This window comes from Geotrypetes seraphini, chromosome 2, assembly GCF_902459505.1.
Source record: "Geotrypetes seraphini chromosome 2, aGeoSer1.1, whole genome shotgun sequence".
In the NCBI taxonomy this organism is placed as follows: domain Eukaryota; kingdom Metazoa; phylum Chordata; class Amphibia; order Gymnophiona; family Dermophiidae; genus Geotrypetes; species Geotrypetes seraphini.
Window position 1 is genome coordinate 430,441,128 of NC_047085.1, and position 23,796 is coordinate 430,464,923.

The window sequence follows — 23,796 nt, forward strand, 5'->3', positions numbered from 1 at the left end:
CACTTTCTTCTTCTGACTGTGCATCCAATCTTTCTTCCCTTCTTTTAGCCTGTATGCTTCCTCTCCTCCTGACCTCATTCCCCCCCCCCCCAACGTTTTCTTCTTCTCTCCCTGCCCTCTCTTTCTTTCTCTCTTCATGCCCCCTTTCTTTTTTTCTGTTTCTCTTCTTTCCTTCTGTCTCCCTGCCTGCCCTCTTTCTCCCTCCCTGCCCTCCCCCAAGCCACTGCCACTGCTGCTGCCAGCGGATAACAGGCCCCCAAAGCCGCCCGCCACCGGCCAAGCTCTCCTTGCTTCGGGCCCACCAGCATTCCTCTCCCCGACGTCAATTTTGCCGTCGGAGAGGAAGTTCCGCTGGCCAGAACTTCCTCTCCAACGGCAGAATTGACGTTGGGGAGAGGAAGGCTGATTGGCCCAAGATCGACCTATTGGGAGAAATGCTGCCAGGTCCTGCCTTTGAGGAAACAGAAAGTAGGCAGGACCTGGCAGCAAGAAGAGCAAATCGCAAGCTTTACTGACCTGTCTCCCACTTTAGCCCGCGAATGGGGCTCTAACATGTGTGTGCCGGCTTCCCTTCTCTCCCCCCCCACCCCCACCCCGGACATAACTTCCGGTTTCAGAGGGAAGAGAAGGGAAGCCGGTACAAGCACACGTTAGCCCCCGGAGCATAAGTTCTCCAAGCCGTTTTTTTTTTTTAAACTGTTGAGCAGCGGCGGCAGCAACAGAATTCAGGAGCAGGCCAGTCAGGAGGGGAAAAAAGAGAAGGGAAGAAGGGAACCTGCTCTGCGATCGACTGGGGTCGCCTGAGCGAGCGACCTGTCGATCGCGATTGACGTATTGGGCACCCCTGCCTTAAACAATGTGTTGCAGTAGTCAATCTTAGATATTACCAGGGAGTGTATTAATATGTTAAGTGATTTAGGCTCCAGGAATTTAGAGACTGAATGGATTTAGCGCAATTTGTAAAAGGTAGATTTAACTATACTTCTCAGAAAGGCTAGGGTAGTGCCGCAGGGCTCGGTCCTGGGTCCACTCCTTTTCAACATATTCATAGGGGATCTGATTCAAGGGCTTCAAGGTAAAATAACTCTATTCGCCGATGACACCAAACTATGTAATATAGTAAGTGAATGCAGTTTACAGAATTATATGGCGCAGGACCTGCTTACATTGGAAAGTTGGTCCTCAACCTGGCAGCTAGGCTTCAATGCTAAGAAATGTAAGGTCATGCACCTCGGAAGCAGAAATCCATGCAGGACGTACTTCTTGAACGGAGAAACTTTAACTAGGACTTCAGCAGAACGAGATTTAGGAGTAATCATCAGTGCAGACATGAAAACTGCCAATCAAGTGGAGAAGGCTTCATCTAAGGCAAGGCAGATATTGGGTTGTATCAATAGAAGTTTCGTCAGTCGAAAGCCTGAAGTCATAATGCCGTTGTACAGGGCCATAGTGAGACCTCATCTGGAGTACTGTGTGCAATTCTGGAGGCCACATTACAGTAAAGATGTGCGCAGAATTGAATCGGTTCAACGGACGGCCACCAGGATGATCTCAGGGCTCAAGGGTCTCTCGTACGAAGAGAGACTGAACAAATTGCAGCTCTACACTCTCGAGGAACGTAGGGAGAGGGGAGACATGATCTAAACATTTAAGTACCTCACGGGACATGTCGAAGTGGAAGATGATATTTTCTTTCTCAAGGGACCCTCGGCCACAAGAGGGCACCCGCTCAAACTAAGGGGCGGAAAATTTCATGGCGACACCAGAAAGTATTTCTTCACAGAGAGAGTGGTTGATCATTGGAACAAGCTTCCAGTGTAGGTGATCGAGGCAGACAGCGTGCCAGACTTTAAGAATAAATGGGATACCCATGTGGGATCCCTACGAGGGTCAAGATAAGGAAATTGGGTCATTAGGGCATAGACAGGGGGTGGATAAGCAGAGTGGGCAGACTTGATGGGCTGTAGCCCTTTTCTGCCATCATCTTCTATGTTTCTATGTAAATAGTTCTCAGCATGAAGCCAGGATTTACCAAAGTTACTGCACGCCAAAAGCAAAACATCAGACAGAGCATTTGTAGCAAACTCGATGCCATCTTCCAAAATAACCAAGTCATTGAGGATCTCAGTTATAGATAGAGAGATCTGAGGAAGAGGTCCAGAGCTAAACTGGTAATAAAAGTCTAAACCAGTGTATCTCAAACTGTGTGCCTCCTGACATTTCAAGTGTGCCACGGCACACTGAGGAGGAAGAGAGGTGCCTGCCAGCTGACTTCCCTACACGGTACAGTGCCAGCGCTGCCCGATTCGCCAAAGGCCTGCATGTTTCCCCCTTCTCTCTAGCGTCCTCCGGCTTCCCCCTGGCCTCCCGGTCTTACCTTTAAAGCTAATTACAGTAGTCTGCAGAGGATCGCCGGTAGGTAAAATGATTTTATTTTCAATATAGTGATTGAAATGTGTCAGTTTTGAAATTTATATCTGCTGTGTATATTGTGTATAATATGAAAAATGAATGGAAAAAATTGCATTAGAATTAATAAAGGGGATGGGATCTGGGGCAAAGCTTGGGTGGGCCTAGGGAGGTCTGTGGTTGAGGTACTCAGTTGATATTTGTTAGACTTAGGGGGTACTTAGCTTGAAGTAGTTGAGAAACACTACCGTAGACAATCAGCTGGTGCCAGTGCCTCTCCTTCTCTCCAGCCCTCTTCCCTGTTGGCACCCCCTACTGGCATCTCAAGGCCCATCTGGAGGGCCTCTGCACATGTGCGGACGTTGACGTGATGATGTCCAAGATAAGTGTTGCTTTTCATGAGTTGCTCAAATCATGACAATTTGTTCCAGTGAAGTAGGTATAATAGTACTATAAAGGGCGGTGAAAGACTAAGAGAGGCGCATTTAGGGGCGTGTCCCCGGTTGTGTTTTATCTACCGTTAGGGTTCTGAGCACTTCATAGTAATTTGGTTGAATCATTTCCACTGAGGTATTTGGTGGTCTTTTTTTTTTTTGTTAAACTTCATTCCTATGCCATTTGGACTCACATTCAGTGTAACACCAAGGGTTCCTTTTACGAAGCAGCGGTAACGGTTTAACGCGCGTAATAGCACGTGCTAAACTGCCGGCCGCACTAGCTGCTACTAACTCCTCTTGATCAGTCGGTAGTTTTTTGGCTAGCGCAGGGGTTAGCGCGTGATTAAAAGTCACGCGCGTTAAAGCCGCTACCACGGCTTCGTAAAAGGAGCCCCAAGTTCCCAATTAGTTACATTTAGGTCTGTAAAAATATTCATGTGAAAGTAACCATTTTTGAACTTCCACAACTGTTCTTTATTATAAACATATACATATAAGTGCCATCAAGTAACTAGTGAGACCACAATTTTAAAAGTGCTTTTTAAAAATCAGTACACACACCTGAGCTGGTACAACACCTGAGAGGGAATTCTTCCCCATATATGTGTATTTCCATCATAAGAACATAAGAATAGTCATATTGGGTCAGGACAATGGTCCATCTAGCCTAGGGTTACCAGACGTCTGGATTTACCTGAATATGTCTTCTTTTCAGAGGATTGTCATGGCATCTGGATGGCTTTTTTTTTTTTTTTTTAATCTTTATTAATTTTCAGATCAGAAACAAAGTGCAAATAATATACAGTACAGTACATCAAATAATACATTAAACATTACTTATAACTAAACAAATATTAATACAAAATAGATTTCCCCCCTCCCCGCCTGGATGTGTGCAGAAATCAACTTGGAATCAAATGTCTATTGGATTAATCAGTTTTAACAAATGCCACTAATGGACCCCATGTTTCTTTAATTTTTTTATTCTGTCCTAATTTCTCAGCATTCATTCTTTCATATCTATAATATTGACAGTTTCCCACCAAAAAGTAAAGTTCAATCTGTCTCAGTTCTTCCAATTTCTCATTATTAACTGCATGGCCACCCCAGTCATAATAATAAGTATGTTGTGGGGTTTTTTGGGTTGTTTTTTTGGTGTTTTTTTTTGCATCAATTGGACTCTTAGGTTTCAATAAAGTCCCAAATAAAACAATGTCATAAGACAGTGGAATAGAAACCTCCAATATCCTGTTAATTTTACCCCAAATTGATTTCCAGAAATTGAGTATCAAGGGACAGTAAAACAACAAGTGATCCAGTGTCCCTATCTCAAGATGAAAGTGCCAGCATCTATTAGACTTTGAACTATCCAACTTTTGTAAACGAACTGGGGGTCCAAAAAATTCTATATAACTAAAAAACCCAAGTTTGTCTCATGGACGGTTTTTCAAAACCCGGTACTTTGTACGGGTTTTGAAAAGCTGGTATGATCGGGGCCGAATCTGGCATGCATCTGCACATGCACAGATGCAATGCGCTGGCATCACACACATGCGCACATGTGTGCAACATCATCACATCGCATCTGTGTATGCGCAGATGCATTCCAGACCTGGCCCAAAGAGATAAGATTTGCGTGGGTCTGGGGTTGGGAGGCAGAATAGAGTGTGGCTGGGGATGGAACTGGGCGGATGAGATTAAGCAGGGTGGGCACAAGTGTGGGCCAGGGTGGAACAGGGTGAGCCTGAGGGTGGAATTGGACAGACCTAGGGCTGGAATAGGGTGGGCCTGAGGGTGGAATGGGGTGGACCTAGGGGCAGAACACAACGGGCCTGAGGGTAGAATGGGGCGGGGCTACGTGTCCTCATGTACCAGATGCAAAATCTGGTAACCTTAATCTAGCCCAGTATCCTGTTTCCAGAAAGGTCAATCCAGGTCACAAGTACCTGGCAGAAATCCAAATAGTTGATCCCAGGGTAAGTAGTATACCCCCATGTCTGTTTCGATTGCAGAGTATGGACCTTTCCTCCAGGAACAAATCCAAACCTTTTCTAAACTCATCTACATTAACCACTGTTACAACATTCTCTGACAACGGGTTCCAGAGCTTAACTATTCATTGAGTGAAAAAATATGTTCTCTTATTTGTTTTAAAGGTATTTCCCTGTAAGTTCATTGAGTGTTCCCTAATCTTTGTAATTTTTGATAGAGTAAAAAATCAATTCACTTTTACCTATTCTATGCCACTCAGGAATTTGTAGACCTCAATCATACCCCCTCTCAGCCATTTGTTTCCAAGCTGAAGAGCCCTAACTTCTTTAGCCTTTTCTCATATGAAAGCAGTATCATCCCCTTTATCATCTTGGTTGCTCTTCTTTGAACCTTTTCTTGCCCTGCCCAAGACACACCCGAACCATTCCTCCTTCATACTTTCCTGAAGTCTCTGAATGACATGGATCTCCATGTGCAAATAGCAGTTTTCTGAAAGCACCACTTACACGTGTATGCAATCTCTCAATGACTTCTTTTTTGTTGCTATAAAGCTAGCTCTCCTCTTGTTTTATCTTGTCCTTTCTGACTGGAGTGTATCCTTGTATAGTCTCTTCCCAGTCCTGATGATTACTGAGTCATGATGAAGTCACCACAGCCACATCAATGTTGTCTTCCACCAGTGTTGATGAGATAGATGGATAAACTGCGAAAATTTGGACACTTGGGTTTTGATGTCATTTCCAAAATTAAAAGAGACAAACAGTACAAGCAAAAGTGGTCTAAAATTATTCCACTTCATCTCACTACTGTTTCAGCGCTACCCCAGGGGTACAATATAATTGCTGGAAGTAACAGACAGTAGTCAAGTTCTATGCCCTCCCCATCAAGACTAATCACTAAGGTGCCAATTAGTGTCACCTAAGCTGACCTCGATACATCTTTATCCTGATAACTCTTATGTTACGTACAGTATCTAAGTCACTACATGGCTATCAGATGGAAATGACACAATATAATTCTGCAGCATATTTGGACACTAATTAATATTAATCACATTTTTGCTTACTTCATACCAGAAGTTAAAGTCTTTTATTGCAGATTTGCACATCACTAATGATAAAGAGTCTGTACAGTGAAGGTTATATTTACTGTGAAATACTCCTGTAATGGTCCACAATTTCTGAATAAAAAAACCAATTTTAGTGACAGTATTTAAGAGGGATCAGGACAAAAAAATTCTGGTTCCTTTTTGGCTCTTGTTCTCACTTTTTTCCTGATTTTCAGATTTTTTTTTTGTTCATTTAATACTTTTTTTTTGCTAATAAAAATTGGTTAAAATGTACAGAACTTTTCAACATATGTAAACATATGTAATTAATTTTTGTATGTATGTATTTTTATGTTAATGCACATTAAATCAACTTTGTGACCCATATCCCTACATATTCTCTTCTACACCCTCATGTTTCCTAAAATAGATTACTGTAACTCTTTAGACATTGGCCTTCCAAATACTCAAATCTACAAAATGGCACTATCAAACTCATTTGCAGATGGAAAAAATATGATCATGTGCCTCCTCTCTTCCCCCCCCCCAACCCCCTCATTTTACAATAGCGTAGCATGTTTTTTTAGCACTGGCAGTAGTGGTAGCTCCAATGTTCACTACTCTATTCTTAACTTTGCACTGACTTTCTTTTCAGTTTAGAATAGAATTCAAAGATACTAACTCTGACCTTTTTATCCTCTGTCAGTTATCACAGATTTACTGTATGATCCATCTTGGAAAGATTGGTTTTACTGATCTCGGACAGCTATGTCCCAGAAATAAAGTTGTACTTAACAGGAAGTTAAACCATTAACATGATAACACACACGCAGAATGCCCTTGTAATCTTCTGAATTATGCTTTATTGAAAGAATATAGCAATTGTACTCACAATTAGTAGAGTTCACAGAGGCTGGCAGTCTCTGAGCACGGGTTTCTTGGTAGAAAAATAGGCAAAGGTTTAGAGAGCAGGGATGAAGGAAGCAGAGCAATGAGGAATTCCAGATGCCAGGGAATAAATACAGAATTATCCTTGCATGAGGTCAGATGTTATGCACAGTGAATAGGCAGTCCTGTAATCACAGGGGATTCAGCCATGTGGATGATGCAGGCAGAGGCAGAAGTGTGACCCTGAACAAAGATGAAGGGAGGGGGCACAAAAGAAAGCCCAATAAGAACAGAGCTTAGCACCAGGTAGAAGAGGAAAGGTATTTTCTATTTTTATGACCTTGACATGGCAAATGTATAGAAAATGACCTGAAAGTGAAAAGTGATACAAAGTATTCAAGTTTAGCTGAGAAAAGAAAAGGAGGTGGTCTTAGGAGAGACCACTGACAAGAGTTTTTATAGGCAAGCAGGAGTGGCTGTGGCATATGTAAGACGACATTGCCTATGGTGCTTAGCTCACATATCCTGGCAAGAAGTAGATACAGCAATAAAATTCTATGACATTACTGAATCATATAAAGCATATCTTGGAACCTTGTCACAACCAGGGTAGGGCAGGCCAGGGGTATAACAATTGGGTATTTTCTATTTTTATGAAATGGAGCTCTATTTCTATTTCTCATTTTTTATCTTAAATGTAAATCGCCTAATTATCAAAACTGGTAATACAAAAAATGTTATAATAAACATAAACATCTTAACAGCACCTCCTTTTCATTTCCTCTTTTTTCCATGTTTACCTTGATACCAACAGGATCTCTAATATTTCAGGGTAGTTGTTCCTATAGTCTGGAACAACCTCCCCTATATAATAATAATAATAACTTTATTCTTCTATACCGGCACAATCTTGCGACTTCTAGGTGGTTTACAATCAAGAGTGCTGGACATTCAGCGAAATACAATAAGTAGATATTCAGAGGAAATACAGAGATCAGAGACCGCAGGAGGCAATAGTATAGAAATATAATTTGCTATATCTCCAACTTGAACCATCATTTGAAAAATATAAGTCCTTGTCAAAACCTACTTCTTTTCTCAGGCTTTCCCATATGCAGTACAGGACTAGTCCACTCCTACCTCCTGAAACCAGTTTATCTGTATCTCTACCGCTGATTGCATTGGTGTCTCTTGAAGAACAAGAACAGTATTGTATTTAACTACCCTCCTCTTGTGGTCTTCCCTCTCACTTTTTTCTCATAATAAATTCTAAAGTTTCCTATCCCTTATTTCCTTTATGTGGCTGCACCATAATTATACGTAGTTCTGTGTTTTTTGAATCAGCTACTCAATTTTATGCTCCTCCCTCACTTATTCTTTTAATTGAATTTATAAACTGCATAGATTTTTTTTTATTATTAGATTGGAGATTTTTTATTATCAAATATAGAACATAAAAATAATCATACTGGGTCAGACCAATGGTTCATTAATCTAGCCCAGTATTCTGTTTCCACAGTGGCCAATCCAGGTCACAAGAACCTGGCAAAAACCCCAAATAGCAACAACATTCCATACTACCAATCCCAAGGCAAGCAGTGGCTACCCCCAGGTCTGTCTCAATAGCAGACTATGGACTTTTCCTCCTTTTTTAAAACCTTTAACCTGTATTACCATATCTTCTGTCAATGTGTTCCTGAGCTTAATTATTCTCTGAGTGAAAATATATTTCCTCCTATTAGTTTTAAAAGTATTTCCCTGTGCTTTGAGTGTTCCCTAGATTTTGTCATAAAAATTTAATTCACTTTCACCTTTTCTTTTTTTTTTTTAAACTAAACTAAACTAAACTAAACTAAACTAAACCTTAGGTTTGTATACCGCATCATCTCAACATTCGCAGAGCTCAACACGGTTAACAAGAATTAGGGTGGAAAGGAACTCCGGTGGAGGGAAAGATGAAGAGGAAATTTAGAGGACTAGAGTAAACAGAGAGGGAGGAAGAGTTACATTTTTGAGAATAACCAGGTTTTCAGATGTTTGTTTATTATAAGTGGAAAGGGCCACAAAGGGCACAATACAAGGCAAAGGTGAAAACACAAAAACAATCATGTACAGCAAAGGCAAAAGCCAGAAAAAAAACACCCGAGCTCCCAGATAGGACCCTCGCAAGGAACCTTAAATCAATGGTTGGCCAGACGAATCCTGCCTGCATGCAAGGCTGGGCCTGCCCCTTTCCAGTGCATCATGTGATGCACCGGGGAGTGGCCTAAAGGTCTGATTGGCCCAGGCACTTAAGGTCCCTCCTGTAGGAGGGGCCTTAGGCACCTGGGTCAACTGGAATCTTAGGCCCATCTCTCAGTGCATTCTGGAATGCACTGGGAGTGGACCAAGTTTCCAAATGTATAGATACCCTAAGCCCCTCCCATGAGGGGACCTAGGGGATCTGGCCAATCAGAACCTTAGGCCACTCCCAGTGCATCCTACAAGAGGGGCCTTAAGCGCCTGGGCCAATCTGGCTCTTGCAGCAGAGGTAGGCCTGCCAGCCAGATATAGGCAGAAGTCATCCGGCTGGCCATTGATTTAAGATTAGGGGGCCCAGGGGTCCTGGTGGGGATGTCCTAGGGGGGTCTTCGTGGGGGTAGGGGGGTGGGGTGAACTTTTGGTGGATGGGGAGTTCCAGCAGGAGGGATTGGGCATCACTCCTGCTAGTGATGAACGGGGGTGGGGTGGGGTGTCCCTCCTGCCAGTGATCATTCAGAGGGGGGTTCTGGCAGGAGAGTGGGCATCTCTCCTGCCATGATCATTGGGGGGGGGGGGGTTCCAGCAGGAGAGATTGGGCATGTCTTCTGCCAGGAAACATTGGGGTGGATTCACGGGTGCCTGGCAGGAGGGACTGTGCATCCCTCCTGCCGCAATTGTTTGGGAGGGTGGGGGAATTCTGGCAGGAGGGATTAGGCATCCCTCCTGCCAGCGATGTATGGGGGAATGGGCGGCTGCGACTTTGGCCTTGCCTCGATAAGCTCAGCGGCTGCGGCTGCTTACAATGGAGACAAGTACGGCCACCTAGGTTTTCCTAAGGCTACTTCCAGGCCAATTCACGCCTAGCCTTAGGCAAGCTTAAGTGGGCTTGCACGCCTCCCTAGGCTCCTGGAAGTGTCTCCAAAGCAGGTGGCCTGCCTTGGGAGTTTTTTTTTTTTTAGAAAATGTGCATCCCAATTGGGCTGGTTAGGCAGCAGTTGGCCGCCTACAATCGGGCCGCCATTTATAGAATCCGGGCCCATATGTAGAATTTAGCTGCAAGGGGGACTGTTATCATAAGCACAGGTGTGTTGTTGGCTTGTCACACAACAACATGCACAACTTTTACTGCTACTGCTACTATTTATCACTTATATAGCACTGAAAGGCGCACGGAGTGCTGTACATTTTGACATTTAATAGATGGTCTCTGCTTGGAAGAGCTTACAATAACTTGGACAGACAGAAATGACAGGGTTAAGGATGCAGAACCCAAGTTGAGTGGAGTTAAGAGTTGAAAACACTCTTGAAGTGGGCCTTGAACACTGTCAAAGACGCAGCCCGCCACAGGGATTCGGGCAGCTTGTTTCAAGCATGCGGTGCAGCAAAGTAGAAGGAACTGAGTCTGGAATTGGCAGAGGAAGAGAAGGGCGCAGATAGGAGGGACTTACCAGCTGAGAGAACTCGCAGGGGGAAACATAGGGGGAGATAAGTGAAGAGAGATAGTGAGGGCATGTATAGGTCATGTGAGTGCATGTATAGGTCAGTAAGAGGAGTTTGAATTGTATTCGGAAAAGGATGGGAAGCCAATGAGGTAACTTTAGGAGAGGGGCAACGTGAGCATAGTGGCTCTCCTGGAATATGAGTCGTGCAGCCAAATTCTGGACGTATGTTAATTTGTACACTTAGGCACACCAGCATTTACCAGTCACGACATGAGATGTTGGCACACCTAATTTTAGATTCCTAATGCAGGCTAGTTAGCCGAAACACAGATCTGTGTCAAGTCGAATCAATAAGAAGTAACAAGATTTAATAAAGCTGCTTTGTAGTATTTTTGTTTGGTCTTCTCTACTTTTTTTTTCTTCTTTCCTTCACAACTAATTTTTGGCATGCCAAAGTGGCTTTGCACTAGTATTCTATAAGAGTTTAGGCCTGCCTTTAAGACATACTAGAATTGGTACTAAGCACTTCCCTTTGTGTCACCTTATATGAGGTGCCACTTTATAGAATTGCCTCCTTTATTATGCAGTTTGAAATACATCCCAAAAAAGACCTGCACAGAAATTCCCAAAAGGGTCCAAACTTACATATTCAAGTCACTACATTTGTATCATCCTACCATTCAATGTAGAATCAGTCTACGAACGAAGGTGAAAGAAGACTCAGTAGCAGGAAATGCATAGTTATTGTGATCAAAATAGAAAAACAGGAAGTACATGCAGAACTAGTGCAATCTGCAATAGAGTAGACACGCCGAATGGTGTGAATAACATGAAGAAAGACCTAGCAAAGCTTGAAGAAAATTTAGCAGCTAAAATTTAATGTTAAGAAATGCAAGGTCATACATTTGGGCTGCAAAAACCAGAGGGAACGGTACAGATTAGGGAATGAAGAGCTTATGTGCACAATGGAAGAGCAGGACTTGGGTGTGAATGTATGTGATGATCTTAAGGTGGCCAAAAATGTTGAAAAGGTGACTGTGAAAACTAGAAGGATGCTAGGTTGCATAAGGAGAGGTATGGCCAGTAGGAAAAAGGAGGTAATGATGCCTTTGTATAAGACTCTGGTGAGATCTCATCTATATATATATAAAATCGGAGGTATGTATGTGTGTATGTATGTATGTGTGTGTGTATGTGCCGCGATCACGCAAAAACGGCTTGACCGATTTGAACAAAACTTGGTATGCAGATCCCTCACTACCTGGGATGATATGTTCTGGGGGTCTCGCGGCCCACCTGCACACGTGGGCGGAGCTACAAACAGAAAATCAGATTTCACCCATTCATGTCAATGGAAAAAATGTAAAAAGCTGCCAACGCAAAAACGGCTTGCCCGATTTGAACGAAACTTGGTATGCTGATCCCTCACTACCTGGGGTGATATGTTCTGGGGGTCTTGCGGCCCACCTGCACATGTGGGCGGAGCTACAAACAGAAATTCACATTTCACCCATTCATGTCAATGGAAAAAATGTAAAAAGCTGCCATTCTCACAGTAATTCAAAAACGGCTTGACCGATTTGAACGAAACTTGGTATGCAGATCCCTCACTACCTGGGGTGATATGTTCTGGGGGTCTCGCGGCCCACCTGCACATGTGGGCGGAGTTACAAACATAAAATCGGATTTCACCCATTCATGTCAATGGAAAAAATGTAAAAAGCTGCCATTCTCACTGTAATTCAAAAACGGCTTGCCCGATTTGAACGAAACTTGGTATGCAGATCCCTCACTACCTGGGGTGATATGTTCTGGGGGTCTCGCTGCCCACCTGCACACGTGGGCGGAGCTACAAACTGAAAATCATATTTCACCCATTCATGTCAATGGCAAAAATGTAAAAAGCTGCCAACACAAAAACGTCTTGCCCGATTTGAACGAAACTTGGTATGCAGATCCCTCACTACCTGGGGTGATATGTTCTGGGGGTCTCGCGGCCCACCTGCACACGTGGGCGGAGCTACAAACAGAAATTCACATTTCACCCATTCATGTCAATGGAAAAAATGTAAAAACCTGCCATTCTCACTGTAATTCAAAACCGGCTTGACCGATTTGAACAAAACTTGGTATGCAGATCCCTCACTACCTGGGGTGATATGTTCTGGGGGTCTTGCGGCCCACCTGCACACGTGGGCGGAGCTACAAACAGAAAATCAGATTTCACCCATTCATGTCAATTGAAAAAATGTAAAAAGCTGCCAACGCAAAAACGGCTTGCCCGATTTGAACGAAACTTGGTATGCAGATCCCTCACTACCTGGGGTGATATGTTCTGGGGGTCTCGCGGCCCACCTGCACACGTGGGTGGAGCTACAAACAGAAAATCAGATTTCACCCATTCATTTCAATGGAAAAAATGTAAAAATCTGCCAACACAAAAACGGCTTGCCCGATTTGAACGAAACTTGCAACACATCTTCCTTTTCAGTTTAAGAGATTGCAAATTCCAGTGAGACTTGACTATTACATACTGTGGAGTGGATTTAAGATCCCCCTGTTTTTCCCATGGACAACTCTATGTTGCTTGCTCAAGGGTGGGTTCACCCAAGAATTTATATGTTCTTGCTCCTGGAGGTGAAACTAAAAATGTTGTTTATAATCAAGTTTTGTGTTAGTTGTATTGTATTCATTTTGTCAAATATTTCACATTATAATTTGAATATTGTACTTTTTATAAAGCTGTAAAAAAATAATTTCATTCATTACATTACATTACATTACATTAGTGATTTCTATTCCGCCATTACCTTGCGGTTCAAGGCGGATTACATTCCAACTAAAAAACAGGAATTACATACAAATTAAAGGAATAGAATAAGCGATGATATAGAATTTTTTTAGGTAATAAACATTGGATAAAGAGTTACCAAAGGGAAGTGGAGGCCTTTAGGAGGTAAGAATATGGTGAAATTATGGGTTTTAGATAGCATTTGATAGGTAAATGTGTTGTTAAGAGTAAGAGGTTTTAAGAGTGGGTGTGGTTAGGACTGTTTCAGGGCTTTCTTGAAGAGTATAGTTTTTATTTGTTTTCTGAAAATCTTGTAGTCTGGGGTGGTTAACAGTAGGTTGGAGATTTGGTTATCCATTCTTGCAGCTTGAGTGGCTAGGAGGCCGTCGTATTGTTTTGACCGTTTTACTTCCTTGATCGGGGGAGGTGTGAAAGGGGAGTGCGTTTTTCTATGTCTGGTTGAGGTTGCTTGGATGAGGCGATTGTTTAGGTAGGCTGGGCTGTATCCATTTAGGGTTTTGAATATCATGCAGTAGAATTTAAATAGTATTCTTTCTTGGATTGGTAGCCAGTGTGAGTTGATGTAGGCTTCTGTGATATGATCATGTTTCCTCAGTGAGTAGATGAGTCTCAGAGCAGTATTTTGGATTGTTTGTAGTTGCTTGGTCATCGTGGCAGGGCAGGGGAGGTAGAGGATGTTGCAGTAGTCTAGCAATCCTAGGATTAGGGATTGCACTATGAGCTGGAATTGTGATCTTTCAAAGAATTTCCGGACTTGTCTCAGGTTTCTCATTATTGCAAAGGATTTCTGTATGGTTTTATTTATTTGCAGTTGCATGGTGCAGCATCTGTCTATTGTCACTCCTAGTAGTTTTATGGTGGTTTGGATTGGATAGTTGATTGAGTTAAGATCTAAATTGGTTATAGTTGGGACTTTGTCATTTTCGAGGAGGATGAATTTAGTTTTATCTGGGTTGAGTTTTAGTTTGTGTTCTTTCATCCAGGTTGTAACTGTTTCTATTGTTTGGTGTATTATGTTTGTCATGGTGGTCTTTGGCTGATCATATGGTATGAGGATGGTGATGTCATCCGCATAACTATAGGTGGTAATGCCTAGGTTATCCAGGTATGCCCCGAGAGAGGCAGTGTATAGGTTGAAGAGAGTAGGGGATAGTGGGGATCCCTGTGGTACGCCGCAAGGGTTTGACCAAGGATCTGATTTTTCTTTGTTTGATTTTACTCTGTAGGTTCTGGATTTTAGGAAGCCTTCAAACCAAGAATATACTGTATCTGAGATACCTATTGCATCCAAGATTTGGAGAAGGATGTTATGATCAACTAGGTCGAATGCTGCAGTTAGGTCCAGTTGTATGAGAAGCATTTTTTTTCCTGTGCTGAGGTGTTGTCTGGCTGTGTCCATAAGGGAGCCCAGGAGTGTCTCTGTGCTGAAGTTAGTTCTGAATCCTGATTGCATGGGGTGGAGTAGGTTATGGTCATCTAGATAGTTTGTGAGGAGTTTGGCTACTAGGCCTTCTGTAATTTTGACCACTAATTCACCACTATAAAGTATCTTTATTTGAATCCATTTACAGTGTTATTGCTATAATTAAACACCCGTGCAACGCCGGGGCATCAGCTAGTTTAGAATATTGTGTACAATTCTGGAGGCCGCACCTTCAAAAAGATATAAAAAGAATGGAGTCGATCCAGAGGAAGGCTACTAAAATGGTGTGTGGTCTTCGTGATAAGGTGTATGGGGACAGACTTAAAGATCTCCATCTATACTTTGGAGGAAAGGCGGGAGAAGGGAGATATGATAGAGACGTTTAAATACCTATGTAATGTAAATGCGCATGAATCGAGTCTCTTTCATTTGAAAGGAAACTCTGCAATGAGAGGGCATTGGGTGAAGTTAACAGGTGATAGGCTCCGGAGTAATCTAAGGAAATACTTTTTTACGGAAAGGGTGGTAGATGCATGGAACAGTCTCCCAGAAGAGGTGGTGGAAACAGAGACTGTGTCTGGATTCAAAAGGGCCTGGGATAGTCAGGAGGGATCTCTCGGAGAAAGAAAGAGATAATGGTTGCTGCGGATGGGCAGCCTGGATGGGCCATTTGGCCTTTATCTGCATTATGTTTCTATATATAGAGAACTAACTGAGATCTAATGATGGCAAGAAAGTATCAAACAGCTTGATGACTTATTCCACAGGAAAGCAGCAAGCTGAGGCGTGTGATAAAACATATTTCACAGATTTATATTTAACAATGCATTTACAAGGAAATATTAACTTAAAAAAAAATCTCTCCCAGTTGCAGACAACAAAGGTAGAAAAAAATGTTTTGTTTTAAATATATTACCTGGGATTTGTGCTTACCAATCAGCTGATAGGGGTGTGGTGAGGGGTAAGGGTGGGCAGTGGCCTTGAGCCCAAAGTCTTTCTTCCCATCTTTCCCCCCTACACCCTGCCCAAATGTAAAATTTAAATATCTAAGCTGGTAGGAGACTTAGAGGGGATATGATAGAGACTTATAAGATCATGAAGGGCATAGAGCAGGGGTGTCCAATGTCGGTCCTCGAGGGCCGCAATCCAGTCGGGTTTTCAGGATTTCCCCAATGAATATGCATAAGATCTATGTGCATGCACTGCTTTCAATGCATATTCATTGGGGAAATCCTGAAAACCCGACGGGATTGCGGCCCTTGAGGACCGACATTGGACACCCCTGGCATAGAGAGAGTAGAGAGGGACAGATTCTTCAAATTTTCAAAAAATATAAGAACAAGAGGGCATTCGGAAAAACTGAAAGGGGACAGATTCAAAACAAATGCTAGGAAGTTCTTCTTTACCCAGCGTGTGGTGGACACCTGAAATGCGCTTCCAGAGGACGTAATAGGGCAGAGTACGGTATTGGGTTTAAGAAAGGATTGGACAATTTTCTGCTGGAAAGGGGGATAGAAGGGTATAAATAGAGGATCACTGCACAGGTCCTGGACCTGTTGGGGCCGCCGCGTGAGCGGTCTGCTGGGCACGATGGACCTCAGGTCTGACCCAGCTGAGGCATTGCTTATGTTCTTATGTTATCCCAAAGCCCTGCCAGCTGAAGACCTCTTCCTCTTGACCTCTTGTTCTTCTTGTCCTCTTGAACTCTCCAAGCTCTGCAGCTGATGGCAGCTCAAGGACACCCTGGATGAGGTAGTTCTCAACTGGCAGAGCTTGGGGATCCCTACCAGCCACAGCAAGGGAGGTGGCTAATTTTTGGTGGACCTGGACCTGGAACTCCTGTGTGTTCAGTACAAAAAAGAAGTGCATATCTGTTTTTATTTCTCCGGTGTTGTAATACTTGCTGAGTTTAGTTTCTTAGGGTTCCCATTTCTATTTGTGATCCCTTGTTCTGTATTTGCTAAAGGTTTATGTTTTAAGAACATAAGAATAGTCTTACTAGGTCAGACCAAAGGCCCATCTAGCCTGACTTCCCAGTGGCCAATCCAGGTCACAAGTAGCTGGCAAAAACCCAAATACTAGCAACATTCCATGCTACCAATCCAGGGCAAGCAGTGTGTGTGAAGAAGTCATTTCAAGTTGTTTTATGTGTGGTAGAAATGGCAGATGAGGAGATCAGGGGAGGGGGAGGGTACAAGGAGGAGAAGTGATCTGGGCCCCCTCCTTTGCCCCAGCAGGTCTAAAACTGGCTCTGCATATTAGGCAGACTGAGGTCCATCAAGCCCACTATCTTGTTTCCCAACAGTGACCAATCCAGTATTTGTCAGGATCCCCAAAAAAGTAAAATAGATTTCATGCTGCTTATTCCAAGAATAAGCAGTGGATTTTCCCAAGCCCACCTTAGTAATGGTTATGGACTTTAAGGAACTTTAAGGGACTTGTGCAAACCTTTTTAAATCCTGCTACATTAACTAATGACATAGGCATTAGGCACACGTGGGCCCAGATGGGCCAGGACTCACCCACTTAGGCTCAGGCCCACCCAAAATCTGTATTCCTTTAGTGTTGCTGACAAAGATCTCTAAGCCCCACCAGCCAAAGACTTCCTCCTCACCAAACAAACATACACCATGGGTGGCTGGCGCAATGTCCCTGAACCACTGCCATCACCCTCTAGCCCCCTGCACATGCTCAGTTTTCACACATGTGCAAATCTGAACATGCGTGAATGTTAGCAGCTGCAGTGGCTCAAAGACACTACCATCAGCCACACAACCTGTAAATTCATTCGGAGAGAAGAGGGGTCTTCAACTGGAGGGGCTTGAGGATCACCACCAGCTCAGGTATTTCTTTTAGTTTGGGAAGGAGCATAGATTTCCCACACAGGAAAGCTAGGGACCTCCCTCCACTTCAAAATCACTGAGCTCTGGAACAACCTTACCTCCCCTCTTCGGAACTTGAGCTCTCTCCAAGTTTTTCACAAACATCTGAAAACCTGGCTTTTCTCAAAAAATGTAAGTCTCCCTCCAACTTAGGAACCAAGTCCTCTAAATTTTCTTCACACTTCTACCTCTAACCCTCTGTTGTACTTCCTTCCTATTTCTCCTACTGTAAACCGCGTCGAGCTCTACGAACGTGGAGATGATGCGGTATACAAACCTAAGGATTAGATTAGATTAGATGAAATTTGGATATTTATTTTAGTTTTGGAGACACTGGAGAGAGGGGCAGAGATTAAATTTTGAGCCCACCTATTTTGGCCTCAGGACCACCCTAAATAGGCCATCTGGCTACACAACTGATGCTACTGTACATTCTATGGCAACAAATTCTAGAGCTTAATTACACATTGAATGAAGGAATATTGTCTCCAATTTGTTTTAAATGTACTACTTAGTAGCTTCATTGCAAGCTTCTGAGTCCTTATATTTTTGGATAGAGTAAACAAGTGATCCATGTGTATCCATTCCACTCCATGCAGTAATTTATAGACTTCTCTCACATCTCCCCTCAGCTGTTTCTTCATCAAGCTAAAAAGTCCCTTTTACCTTTCCTCACAGGGAAGTCATCCCATCCATTCCCCTTCATCACTGCACTGCTTTATCTTTTTTGAGATGTGATTATCAGAACACACAGTTTTCAACGTAGAGTCTCACCAAGGAGCAAAACAAAAGCATCATAATATTCTCGGCTTTGTTCTTCATGCCTTTGCTAATAATTCCTAACGTTCTATTTGCTTTCTTACTGCCGCTAAACATTGAACAGAGGATTTACTCACATTAAATTTCATCTCCATATGGATACCCAGTTTTCCAGTCTCATAAGGTCCTCTTGCAATCTCTCACAATCCTCTTGTGATTTAACAACTTTGAATAACTTTCTGCTGTCAGAAAATGTGATCACCTCACTCGTTCCTGTTTCCAGGTTATTTATAAATATGATAAAAAGCAGCAGACCCAGCACAGGTCTGTAGAAACAAAGAAAATGAATATAAATAAAGATCATATGGCCTATCTAGTCTATCTAACCATGCCATCTATGTACTGTCCCCCTCCTCTCCCTTAGAGATTCCATGTTCTTGCCCCAAACTTTCATGAACTCAGATACACATTTTGTCTCCACCACCTCTACCAGGAGGACGTTCCAAGCAGTCACCACGCTTTCCATAAAAAGTATCTTCTGAGGTTACTTCTGAAACTATGGGCTCCTTTTACTAAGCTGCGTTAGCGTTTTTAGTGCATGCAGAATTTTAGCGCGCGCTAAACCCGCACTATGCGGCTAGAACTTACGCCAGCTCAATGCTGGCATTAAGGCCTATTCCGCGCGTTAAAGCCCTAACATGGCTTAGTAAAAGGAGCCCTATATCCTTCATCCTATGCTTCCTCATTCTAGAGTTTCATTTCAAACGAAAGAGTTTTACCTCATGCTTCTTTATGCCACATAAGTATTTAAATATCTCTCAAAATAATAAATAGTAACAACTCAAACTCCAAAAATATTAGAAAATGTTACCAGCCAGTGGTGGAATCACCAAGGAGAGACTCATTAATCAAAAAAAGTGTGGAGAAAAAGCCTCAAATATAACAATTTGGCAGCAATCAATAATAATTTTAAGCTGCCCTTCAACCTATCATTGGCATAAAAAAAAAACTCCACACACTCTTTAATGGTAATATCTCACAGGGCAAAAGCCCACCACTTTTCACAAGGTATTGGAAAAGAAAAAAGGAAAAGCTTCCACTTAGCTGCAAAACATGGAGTCCATCTTCTCCATACAACGGCTTCAATTGTGAGAATCCCTGAGGCAGCCAGTCACCGACCATACAAGGCTCTTGTAGGAGGAAGTCAGCTGGACATGGATGGAGATATCCAACGGCAGCGGGAGGTGTTTGCTGCCATTTTGGGTTTAGAACAACAGTTGGTAAAGACGAACTCCATGTTTTGCAGCTAAGTGAAAGCTTTTCCTTTTTTCTTTTCCAATACCCTGTGCACAGTGGTGGGTTTTTGTCTGGTAAAAGCTCACCATTATAGAGTGTGTGGAATTTTTTATGCCAATGACAGGTTGAAGAGCAGCTTAAAATCATTATTGATTCCTGCCAAATTGTTATATTTGAGGCTTTTTCTCCACACTTTTTTAATTAATGAAGCTCTCCTTGGTGATTCCACCGCTGGCTGGTAACATTTTCTAATATTTTTTGAATTTAAATATCTCTTATCATATCTCCCCTCTCCCACCTTTCCTCCAAAGTATACATATTTAGATCTTTAAGTCTGTCCTTATACGCCATATGAAGAAGACCACTGACTATTTTAGTAGTTTTCTCGACTGACTCCATCTTGTATTTATATCTTTTTGAAGGTGTGGTTTCCAGAACTGTACACAATATTCTAAATGAGGTCTCACCAGGGACATTAATACCTCCTTTTTCCTACTGACCATTCCTCTCCGTAAGACCCAAGCATCCTTCTAACTTTTTCCGTCGTCTTTTCAACCTGTTTGACCATCTTAAGGTCAACACATACTATCACATCCAAGTCATAGAAACATAGAAACATAGAAAAATGACGGCAGAAAAGGGCCAAAGCCCATCAAGTCTGCCCACTCCATTGACCCTTCTGTTTGATTTTGCTCACCACCCCCTGCCCTCACCTCATTAGAGATCCCACATGAATGTCCCATTTATTTTTGAAATCTGCCACGCTGTTGGCCTCAATCACCTGCCGTGGGAGTTCATTCCAATGATCGACCACCCTCTCAGTGAAGAAATACTTTCTGGAGTCTCCATGAAATTTCCCTCCCCTGAAGTCCAGCTCCTCTTCATGCACAAAAGCCCTTCGCCCCCTAAACTGTACTGTTTCCTCAGGTTTTTGCAGCCTAAATACATAATCTTGCACTTCTTAGCTGCCAAATTTTGGACCATTCCTCAAGCTTCACTAGTTCCTTCCTCATGTTATCCACAGCATCAGGGGTACCTACTCTATTGCAGATTTTGATAGAAATATAGAGAAGAACCCAACTATTTATCCTTCTCCATTGAGAATATTGACCATTTAATCCTCCCATTTTAACCAGTTCTTAATCCAGAGTAGGGCACGGCCTCATCCCCGTGTCTTGTTATTTTCTTCCTTTTGGAAATCCAAATACACAATATCAGCTAGCTCACATTTATCCACATGTTTATTCACCTTTTTTTTTTTTAAAGATGTAGTAGATTGTTGAGGCAAGGTTTCCCTTTGCTAATTTATAACAGTCTCTACCATGTTCCCTAGCACTGAAGTCAGATTCACTGGTCCATAATTTCTTGGGTTTAGAACCTGTTTTAAAAATTGCCGTTAAATTGACCACCCTCAGGTGTTCAGGTACCATGCTTGATTTTAAAGAAAATATACAAATTACTAATAATACTTCTGCCATTTCATTTTTTAGTTTCTCAATACATATATAATCGACTCACAATACATATATAATCAGCTGACAAACATCTAAAATTTAAATGCAGAAAGCATGAATTAGGGTGTTGGAATGTGTACATAAACAGGAAAAATTGCTCTCTAATGCAGTAAGCAAAAGAATGCAAATGAACCATGTGAAAAAAAAAATATGCTAACATTGGAATTAGAGATGTACCAAATATTCTGCACCCTAGTGGCCCAAATGCATTATTCATATTGGGCTGAATACAAATAATGCATTCAGGGAACTAGGGGGCCAAATATAAAGTACAGCCCTAATGGGAATAAAAAAAGATAGTAACATAGTAGATGACGGCAGATAAAGACCTGAATGGTCCATCCAGTCTGCCCAACCTGATTCAATCTAAAAATTTGTTGTTGTTTTTTTCTTAGCTATTTCTGGGCAAGAATCCAAAGCTTTACCTGTACTTTTCTTAGGTTCCAACTACTTGAAGTCTCCGTCAAAGCTCAATCCAGCCCATCTACACCCCACCCCCCCAGCCATTGAAGCCCTCCCCAGCCCATTGTCCACCAAACGGCCATATACAGACAGAGACCGTGCAAGTCTGCCCAGTACTGGCCTTAGTTCTTCAATATTTACTATTATTTTCTGATTCTAGATCCTCTGTGTTCATCCCATGCTTTTTTGAACTCCATCACCGACTTCATCTCCACCACCTCTCTCGGGAGCACATTCCAGGCATCCACCACCTTCTCTGTAAAGAAGAATTTCCTTACATTGCTCTTGAGTCTACCACCGCTCAACCTCAAATTATGCCCTCTGGATTTACCATTTTCCTTTCTCTGGAAAAGATTTTGTTCTATGTTAATACCTTTCAAGTATTTAAACGTCTGAATCATATCTCCCCTCTCCCTCCTTTCCTCTAAGGTATACATTGTCAGGGCTTGCAGTCTCTCCTCATACGTCTTTTGGCACAAACCTCCTATCATTTTTGTCGCCCTTCTCTGGACCGCTTCAAGTCTTTTTGTGTTCTTCACCAAATACAGTCTCCAAAACTGAACATAATACTCCAAGTGGGGCCTCACCAATGATCTGCATCAACACCTTCATTCTTCTACTGGTTACTCCTCTCTTTATACAGCCCAGCATCCTTCTGGCAGCAGCCACCGCCTTGTCGCATTGTTTTTTCGCCTTTAGATCTTTGAACACTATCACCCTAAGGTACCTCTCACCATCCGTACATATCAGCCCCTCACATCCTAGCATATATGGCTCCTTCCGATTATTAATCCCCAGATACATTACTCTGCATTTGTTTGCATTGAATTTTAATTGCCAGATATTAGATCATTCCTCTAATTTTTGTAGATCCTTTTCATGTTTTCCACTCCCTCCTCGGTGTCTACTCTGTTACAAATCTTGGTATCATCAGCAAAAAGGCAAACCTTTCCTTCTAACCCTTCAGCAATGTCACTCACAAACATATTGAACAGGATTAGCCCCAGCACCGAACCCTGAGGGACTCCACTAATCTTTCCTTCCTCCGAGCAACTTCCATTAACCACCACCCTCTGGCATCTGTCCATCAACCAGTTTCCAATCCAGTTCACCACTTTGGGTCCTAACTTCAGCCCTTCAAGTTTGTTCAAGAGCCTCCTATGAGGAACTGTGTCAAAGGGTTTGCTAAAATCTAAGTAAATTACATCTAGCATATGTCCTCGATCTAGTTATCTGGTCACCCAATCAAAAAATTAAAACAGGTTCGTTTGACACAATTTACCTTTAGTTGCCTCGGATCCTGTAACCCATTAGATTCTAGGAAGTTCACTATCCTTTCTTTCAGCAACATTTCCATTATTTTTTCAACAACCGAAGTGAGGCTTACCGGCCTGTAGTTTCCCGCTTCATCCCTGCAACCACTTTTGTGAATAGGGACCACTCTTCTCCCATCTCCAGGAACCACTCCCGTCTCCAGAGATTTGTTGAATAAGTCTTTAATAGGACCCGCCAGAACCTCTCTGAGCTCCCTCAGTATCCTGGATTGGATCCTATCCGGTCCCATTGCTTTGTCCACCTTCAATTTTTCAAGTTGTTCATAAACACTTTCCTCCGTGAACGGCGCAGAATCTATTCCATTTTCCCGTGTAACTTTGCCAGACAACCTCAGTCCTTCTCCAGGATTTTCTTCTGTGAACACAGAGCAGAAGTATTTGTTTAGCACGTTTGCTTTTTCTTCATCACTCTCCACATATCGGTTCCTAGCATCTTTTAGTTTAGCAAATCCATTTTTCATCTTCCTCCTTTCACTGATATATCTGAAAAAAATTTTGTCTCCCTTTTTTACATTTTTAGCCATTTGCTCTTCCGCCTATGCTTTCGCCAGACGTATTTCTCTCTTGGCTTCTTTCAGTTTCACCCGTCAACTGCTGGATCTCTTAGTCTATCCATTATTATGGCACTTTAACCCTTTATTTGGCATTGTCGCTCAGAAGCAACATGTGTTTCTATGGCTTTTATGGAAGATCTGCACCTCCAATTGCCTGTTACTTGGCACTGTTGCTCTTGTTCAACATCAAGTTATGTAAAGCAACCATTTTCACCATCTGCCAATTAAAGACTACATTAGGGCAGAAATCTCCCCATTGTGAAAATAGAGAAACATTTTGGTGCTGCATTTTATAGAAGCTGA

General features: G+C 42.5%; 1 long non-coding RNA gene across 1 annotated transcript; it reads right to left on the reverse strand.

Annotated features, from left to right (window-relative positions):
- Nucleotides 1-5,216: 5,216 nt before the first annotated feature.
- LOC117355973 lies at nucleotides 5,217-18,646 on the reverse strand. The gene is made up of 3 exons (XR_004538494.1): nucleotides 18,471-18,646; nucleotides 6,779-7,017; nucleotides 5,217-5,541 (listed from the first exon to the last, which is right to left on the reverse strand). It is a non-coding gene; the product is annotated as an uncharacterized LOC117355973 (long non-coding RNA).
- Nucleotides 18,647-23,796: the final 5,150 nt, after the last annotated feature.